The sequence below is a fragment of the Pseudophryne corroboree genome, chromosome 11 (assembly GCF_028390025.1).
Source record: "Pseudophryne corroboree isolate aPseCor3 chromosome 11, aPseCor3.hap2, whole genome shotgun sequence".
NCBI lineage: Eukaryota > Metazoa > Chordata > Amphibia > Anura > Myobatrachidae > Pseudophryne > Pseudophryne corroboree.
In genome coordinates this window covers 225301098-225309925 of record NC_086454.1, presented here as the reverse complement: position 1 = coordinate 225309925, position 8828 = coordinate 225301098, and the positions used below count along the sequence as shown (strand labels likewise).

The 8828-nt window shown below is 44.8% G+C and overlaps 1 pseudogene; it reads right to left on the bottom strand.

The window, feature by feature from the left end:
- Positions 1-7468: 7468 nt before the first annotated feature.
- Positions 7469-7587, bottom strand: LOC134971515 (5S ribosomal RNA; annotated as a pseudogene).
- Positions 7588-8828: the final 1241 nt, after the last annotated feature.

Genomic DNA, 8828 nt, shown 5'->3' with positions numbered 1-8828 from the left:
TCACGGCCAATACCTTGATAACGATCCGAGGAGCCGTGGTCAATCAAAATGGCAGGGCATGGAATTGATAATGTAGGTTGCCAATAGCAAACTGCAGATACTGCTGATGCGACATGGCAATAGGAATATGCAGGTAAGCATCCTGTATGTCCAGGGATACCATGTAGTCTTCGGGTTCCATGGCCATTACAATAGAGCGCAGAGTTTCCATAGGAATTTGGACACTCTCACAAATTTGATCAATGATTTGAGGTTGAGTATAGGCCGGAAAAACCCATTTGGTTTCGGTACAAGAAACAGGGTCGAGAAGTATCCCCTGCCTCTATGGGACAGAGGTACCAGCACCACCACTCCTGTGTCCAGGAGGGATCGCACAACCAGGTGTAGAGCTTGCGCTTTCAACGGATCCGAAGGAATGACCGTCATGCAGAACTAGCGAGGGGGACGTCTCTTGAAAGAAACTGCGTACCAGTGAGAGACAACTTCCCGCACCCGGGCGTCCAAAGTGGTCTTTAACCAGGCCTGGGTGAACTGCAGAAGTCGGCCTCCCACCCTGGGATCCCCCAGAGGGAGGCCCGCCCCGTCATGCAGCAGGCTTATTTTGTTTGGAAGCAGGCTGACGGGTGGTCCAAGACTGTTGTGTTTGGGCTTAGAGGTTTTGGAAGTACGAGCCTGCCTCGGGTACGCCTGACCCTTTGTTTTTCCTGGAGTTCGAAAGGAACAAAAAGTAGTACTCTTTGCCTTCGGAGCAGAAGGTTTAATACTTGGGTGGAATGCAGTCTTAGCAGATGCCAAGTCAGTCACAATCTTATTAAGATCCTCTCCAAATAGGATGTCTCCCTTAAAAGGGAGCACCTCCAAGGTCTTTTTGGAGTCCATCTTCCAGGACCTTAACCACAGAAATCGGCGAGCCAGAACAGATGTAATAGACGCCTTGGCCACCATTACACCTGCCTCAGAGGCCGCCTCCTGAATATAGTGGGAGGGTGTGGTAATGTGAGACAGATATTGTCTGGCAGTGTCAGAAATATACAGAGGCAGCTCAACCTTCAATGTCTGAACCCATGCTTCAATTCCTTTGGCGGTCCAGGAGGTCACCATAGTGGGTCTATGTACAGCACCGGTAAGTAAGTAAATAGACTTCAGGCATCCCTCCACACGCTTATCCGTCAGTTCCTTCAGTGAGGTGATGGTGGTGACAGGCAGAGTAGAATACATCACAAGACGGGTGACATGAGAGTCCACCGGTGGTGGAGTTTCCCACTTGGTACTCAACTCCGCAGGGATAGGATAACAAGCTAGCATCTTTTTAGACAGGGAGAATATCTTTCCTGGAGACAACCAGGATTCCTGACGAATGTCAATCACAATGCCTGTGGACCAGTGCGCCTCCGCTGCAAGTACCCAGGAACCCGGCCGCGGGAGTGCGCAGCGCTGCTAGGGAGGTGATGGAGCCACGGCACAGCATGTCACAATGACATAGAAAGTGCTGCAGCCCTTGAAGTCTTCTAAAAAAAGCTATTTTCCGGGCTGCCTAGCGCAGCCCCCTGTTAAGTGACCTGCTATGCAGGCACCAACTTACAAACTAAACTCCTGTGCACGGTTATAGAGGAGGCCATGCAATGCATCCTGGGAACAGTCAAAGCTTTAGCCTGCTGTGCCTCAGATCAAGATCCAACTCTACACCCCGATGTATTCCCTGTGGAATCCCAGTGTACCCAGCTGCAGAAAAAAAGATTAGCTCCCAGTAACCTTAAATCTATTAAAAATCAACGGGGAAGAAAATATGTTAGAGGGTTTCTTTGCCTGTCAGAAGTGCAAAGTGTTTCAATATGCACATAAAGAAAATAAGCAATTTTTTTAACTCCAGTAATGATAGATACTAGAAAATCAAAGGGAATTTAAGTTGTTTAAGTGTTATATATCTTTTAGAGTGTAGCTGTGGGAAATGGTATGTGGGGAAGACCAAACGTATTTTATAATTACATATATTGGAACACACACGGAATATCTTATATATAAAAATGAAAATTTGTCCTTCTGTCCTTCTATATAAATCCACAGTTTACAAGCGAAGATCGTGAAATTTTACATACAGGCGTATTAAAACATGGCGGAGGCAACTAAAACAATTTGAAATCCCTAGCACCCCTAGGGGGGCAGACATCAGCACAGAGTATATCAGGAGACAGCATAACTCCGGAATTGCTGGAGCACTGTCAGGGCCGGCTCGAGGAATGTTCGACTCGAGTAGCCACGCAGGGCGCCACCCTTAAAGGGCGCCGCATGCTGGCGCCGCCATGTCGGAGCCTGGAGCCGGCCCTGTCCTGTAGCCTGCTGTCCTCTTGCGCCGCCTCCTGTCTGTACAGTGAGCTGTGCGCGCTATGCGGCACCGGCGTCTGATGTCAGACACCGGCACCGCACTGCATGCACAGTTCTGTTTCAGGCAGCGGCTCGCACACAGACGCGCACAGCAGCACTCCCCCTCCCTCATAGTCAGCACAGCAGGTAGGGGGGGCATATGTGGCACTGTGAGGGCATTTATCTGGCACTGTGGGGGGCATATCTGGACTGTGGGGGGCATTAATGTATCTGGCACTGTGGGTGCCTGGGGGCATTAATGTATCTGGCACTGTGGGGGGCATTTATCTGGCACTGTGGGGGTCATTAATGTATCTGGCACTGTGGGGGTCGTTAATGTATCTGGCACTGTGGGGGCATTTATCTGGAACTGTGAGGGCATTCATCTGGCACTGTGGGGGCATTCATCTGGCACTGTGGGGGGCATCAATTTATCTGGCACTGTGGGGGGTATTTATCTGGCACTGTGGGGGGGGGGCATTAATGTATCTGGCACTGTGGGGGCATTTCTGGCACTGTGGGGGCCTGGGGGCATTAATGTATCTGGCACTGTGGGGGGCATTTATCTGGCACTGTGGGGGCATTTATTTGGCACTGTGGGGGCATTCACCTGGCACTGTGGGGGCATTTATCTGGCACTGTGGGGGGCATTCATTTATCTGGCACTGTGGGGGCATTTATCTGGCACTGTGGGGGGCATTTATCTGGCACTGTGGGGGTCATTAATGTATCTGGCACTGTGGGGGGCATTTATCTGGCACTGTGGGGGCATTTATCTGGCAATGTGGGGGTCATTAATGTATCTGGCACTGTGGGGGCCGTTAATGTATCTGGCACTGTGGGGGCATCTATCTGGCACTGTGGGGGGCATTCATTTATCTGCCACTGTAGGGGCATTTATCTGGCACTGCGGGGGGAACTTATCTGGCACTGTGGGGGGCATTAATGTATCTGGCACGGTGGGGGCATTTATGACACTGTGGGGACCTGGGGGCATTAATGTATCTGGCACTGTGGGGGGCATTTATCTGGCACTGTGGGGGGGGGGCATTTATCTGGCACTGTGGGGGCATTTCTGGCACTGTGGGGGCATTTATCTGGCACTGTGGGGGGCATTAATTTATCTGGCACTGTGGGGGCATTTATTTGGCACTGTGGGGGGCATTAATGTATCTGGCACTGTGGGGTCTTTTATCTATCTGGGACTGTGGGGGCATATCTGGCACTGTGGGGGGGCATTAATGTATCTGGCACTGTGGGGGGCATTTATGTATCTGGCACTGTGGGGGGCATTTATGTATCTGGCATTGTGGGGGCATTTATGTATCTGGCACTGCTGGGGGGCATGTCATGTGCATCTGGCACTGCTGGGGGGGCATGCCATGTGCATTTGGCACTGCTGGGGGGCATGTCAGGTGCATCTGGCACTGCTGGGGGGCATGTCATGTGCATCTGGCACGGCTGGGGGGCATATCATGTGTAGCTGGCACGGCTGGGGGTCATATCATGTAGTGTTCCCGTGTCTCAGTGCAATACCTGGTGCAATGTGTCGCAGTGCTCTGCCTGGCGCAAAGTGTCTAACGTGCTCTGCTTGGCGCAAAGTGTCTAACGTGCTCTGCCTGGCGCAAGTGTATAATGTGCTCTACCTGTCGCAGTGTGTATAGGAGGTTCTACCTGGTGCAATGTGTATTAGCTGCACTACTGTGGGGTGTAATGCGAATTGCCACTATTATGTGGCCACGCCCTTTCCCCACAAAGCAACGCCCCTAAATTTTTGATGCGCACCTTAGGCGCGCACAGTCCATGATTTCGAACGGAGCACCAAGCATTACGGCATGTACATAATTTTGCCCTTCTAACTTATAAATGTGCCTTCCTGAATGCAAAATGTGCCCTCCTCGTGATCAGCACCCTGCCCTAAAAAAATCCTAGAGTGAACACTATCATGTCTATCTGGCACTGCTGGGGGGCATGTCATGTGTAGCTGGCACTGCTGCGGGGCATGTCATGTCTATCTGGCACTGCTGGGGTGTATATTATGTCTATCTGGCACTGCACTACTGTAGACATTATGTGTAGCTGGCACTATACTGGAGACATTGTGTGTAAGGAACACTACTGTAGCTGTTATGTGTAATGCTGCTAATTGTGTGCATAGAGGGGGTGTGAAAATAAATTTATAGTTTGATAATATGAAGTTGTGAGGCCCCGCCCACTTTTCCAGAGGCCATACCCACTTTTCCAGGCGCGCGCATAGAGTATGGGAGGGGGCGCTTTGAAATTCTCGCTCAGGGTGCTAGTAGGCCTGGAGCCGGCCCTGAGCACTGTACTCAAAAATTGGTACACATATGGGAACAAACTCTGTGGGGATAACACACCACTAGCACCCCTAGGGGTGGGCAGCAGCACAGACTATATCAGGACATGCATAATATTTACATTGATATTTACATGTATGTTTAACGTTTTTACTTTTCACTTTTTTTGCTCCAATGATAAAAGGAAGCTAGCTGTATTGTAGCTGAATTCCTAGCTGGATTCTGAGGAGTTTATTATAAATTTATATATTTTTACATTGGGTTTTCATTTTATTGATGTGTATAACATTTTACATGCTTTTTTATACTATGTTATTTATACTGTGTGTTTAATATTTAAATTATTTTTTGTAAACAAACATTCTTAAAATCCCGGGCAACGCCGGGTACTCCAGCTAGTTATACATAAAGTAGATAACCATAGTGTCCCACGTCACTTTGCAGAGTGTGCGAACTCTAGTCTGAAAGGATTTACTTTTAAAGTAATAGAAAGGATAAATATGGTTGAGGGAAAGGGAGACCCTAAAAAAATTGTCCCAACGGGAGACATATTTATACCTTAAATACATTTGCACCGTTTGGACTTAATGAAGGTTGTGATATAGTACCATTTCTACATGATTAGTGTGCGTGTCCGGCATTGAGAGCTGTCTGTGGCAGGGGCTAAGTCCCGACAGGCAGGTCCCGATAAATCCGTTGACATGGGCACTAAAACTATTATCCAAACTTGCTTCCTGCACTATTGGGGTTGTTGGAAATTGATGTTAAAATGTGTATAAATTGAGCTTTATCTGTATTATGTATTACAGTGTCTATTTGTTGTTTCCTATGTAAAATTGAAGCGCTGTTAAGCGGAGAGGCAATAACCTTTTTCCAGACACAGATGAAAATTCACGGGGTGAATTTGTCATTAATGCATTAATCATTTAAGATATAAGTAATGAAATCTATAGAATACAGTTTAATGAACTGGGAAAAGTTTATGCCTCACGCTATGCAAGTATTGTATGAAACATGTTATTTGTAGAATATAAAGTGTTGAATGTTTAGAGATCCAAATCGCTGCTAATTATAATGCACATATGGAAGCGTTTATCTAATTGACGGCTGGTCTATAAGTCTGACAAGGGAGACTGACGCTATCCTCTGACGAAGTCCTTCATTGGATGAAACACGTTGGGCGTGGCTACCTTACGTGGACGTTGACGTCACCCGCTTGGTCCGAAGCTGGCATATGAGACTCGGATAGATGGAGCTCATCTGACAGATTTAAATTTGTTGGCAGTGCCAAATGTTACTTCTTAAACTAACATGTACGTGGACATTGCTTTTATTATATAAAGATTATTTTTTAGTCACGAGTGCGTTCTCCAAATTTTTCTCAGCTTTGAAACCAATTGCTTGGAAGTGGGATGCAGCTGCACTCGGATGATTAATGGGACAGAGATTCTGGACAAAACAGACGGACAGTGTGCACAAAGACGGAGTATTATTTTTATATATATTTATATATATATATATATAGAAAAAGCGGATAGGATATTTCTAAGCGACCACTGGTGACATGTAGATATAAGCAGGCTGCGTGCTCATTTGTAAAAACGATACATTATTTTATTACAATAATAGCACTAAAATTCACAGAGAGGTATAATATAAGAGGAATAAAATAGAAAAAATCTATGTGAGGAAATATAGACCTAAAATTGCTTAAAAGACAAATATAGCTGTCATATAAAAAGTGTATATATGCTGGATAAGAAATACTATTTTAAAAAGCTTAACTGAAGATGAGTAGATCAGGTTTCGTCTGGTCAGACATCATCAAGGGGTGGTGTGTGAATGGGACACTACCTCTATATATACCCAGCCTAATGTGGGAAGTAATTGATTACATCACTTCCTGTAATTAATGCAATCAAACGCTTGGGATGGCAAATCTTAAGTTTGAAAAGACCTAAATGTATAAAAGTCTATGGTGAGCTGAACCGCTAAGTGTATATTGTAAAACAAATGCAATACAAAGTTATAAATGACCAAAAGCACTAGGAGCCGCGGACTTCCTGTCCGGGCCTCGTTTGATGTCAAAACCGACCCATTTCTGGTGCCCAGAGTTCCGTATTGCGCATGCGCCGGCTCTGGTGGTCGCGATCTGGGATTTCTTTGTAGTTACTTGATTACATCACTGGATTCCCTTATACGGCGGACATCTTTATGGAGTCTAGTGGCCGCAGACAGTTCTTTATAATGGGATATAGTGACGACGGCCATATTGTGGGATATAGTGACGACGGCCATATTGTAGCAGACATTAGTTTCTTTTAACTATACACATTTCGATGATATTTGTGTCCGTTATTTGTTTCCAGACAGGACATGTAAATGGAAAAGCAATACTTTAGAATCAGAGATAGATTTGCTGAAGGCGTCTACCTTATATTATAGGAGTCAGTTAATCATAACTATGTTTTAAGAACATCCAAAATATAGATAAAATGTGCCTATGTTACATAATTTATAGTAAAGACATAATAAAAAAAAAATTGGGGGGTACAGGTGCGCTTAGTTATATCCTACGAAATAAGGGATATACTTAGAATTATATTAGTTGATATATACATGCTTACATGATTGTAAGTAATATCATAATCTTAACAGGACACAAGTTTATACTACAGTTAATGGTATATATGTATATGACACTTTTGTATACCATGCATTCCTTAATCACATGTGAAAACAATTTCAGATTCAGTTCAGGAAAGAGTGTATATACCCCAATCTTTATTTATTTACAGCACCCGATCTTCCTGGGGAGTCTCCCATCCCTGTACTGACCGGACCCAACACTGCTTGGTTTCCAAGATCAGACGTGGTTGGGCATATCCAGTGTGGTAAGGCTGTAGGTATGATCCGGGGTATAAGATAGAATAAAATATATCCGTGGGCCCAAGGTTTGGACTAGAAAAGGGAGAATGAACACCTGCTCATAAAGAGAGTCAAGGCGTACCAACAAGAAAAAGAAGGTCTAAAAGGTTGTGAGGTCATGGCTTACGTTCAAAGAAAGGGAGCTTTCTCGTAGCTCTCGTTGAATCCTTCTGGATAAAGGGATCCAAACTCGTAAATCCAGAACATCTCACGTCTTGATAAGAGGTTGGAGAAGTCCCCACCTCTTCCGCCTAGCATGACGAATTCAATAACTTCAAACGTGAATTCCTCTGGGTTAGAGCCGTGATACTGTAGGAAGTGACTTGAGACCGCGTGCATTTGTACCTTGTTTTTAATGTTCCTTACATGCTCCTGGATGCAGAGTTTAAGTGGTCTCTTTGTTTTTCTGACATATGTTAATTTACATGGGCATTCCAGTAAATAGATGACTGATGGTACGTCACAATTTATAAAGTGCTTGATTTTGTATTCCTTCTTGTCCCCTGTGCTCTGGAAGGTCTTCCTATTTGGGTGTAAGTATATGCAAATATTGCAACGACCACACTTAAAGCAACCCACACATTTTGGCATTGATGTTGTTGGTGTTTCGTGGTTTCTTAGCATGCTCGGTGCCAGAAGATCCTTGAGATTTTGGGATTTCCTGAAGACAACTTGGGGTTCCCTAGGTAAGTAATCCTTCAGGATAGGGTCCATTAGTAGGATTTAGCAATGGGTCTTGAGTGGTTTTTTTATAAGGTTTTCGTGTTTGTTACCAATCACCATTTATATAGCCATAAAATAAAAAATGTTTCCCCCATCATAAAATTATTTCTCAACACCAAATGACTATGAATTCAAATTGTACCTGATTCACAGTTGTACACCATTCCAATGTTCATGCAGTTGATCGATTACTGGTGGTCTGCGCATGCGTCTCTGCAACAATGCGCAGCAGCGATAGCAGTGAGGATTCATTTGCAAATAATTGACAGGGAGCAGCCATTTTTTTCCCCAAAAGTTTTTATTGACCAGTGAGGTAACAATAGAACAGAATGAGATCATCATGCATTACATAACCATTGTAGCATAGACATATAATAACAGTAATTTTACTCTATGTAAGCCCTAGACAATAGCAGAATTGAACAGTAGAGGAAATATACAAATATCAGAACAGCAAGAGACATAACTGGTATATGGAAACAGCATAGAACCTTGAGA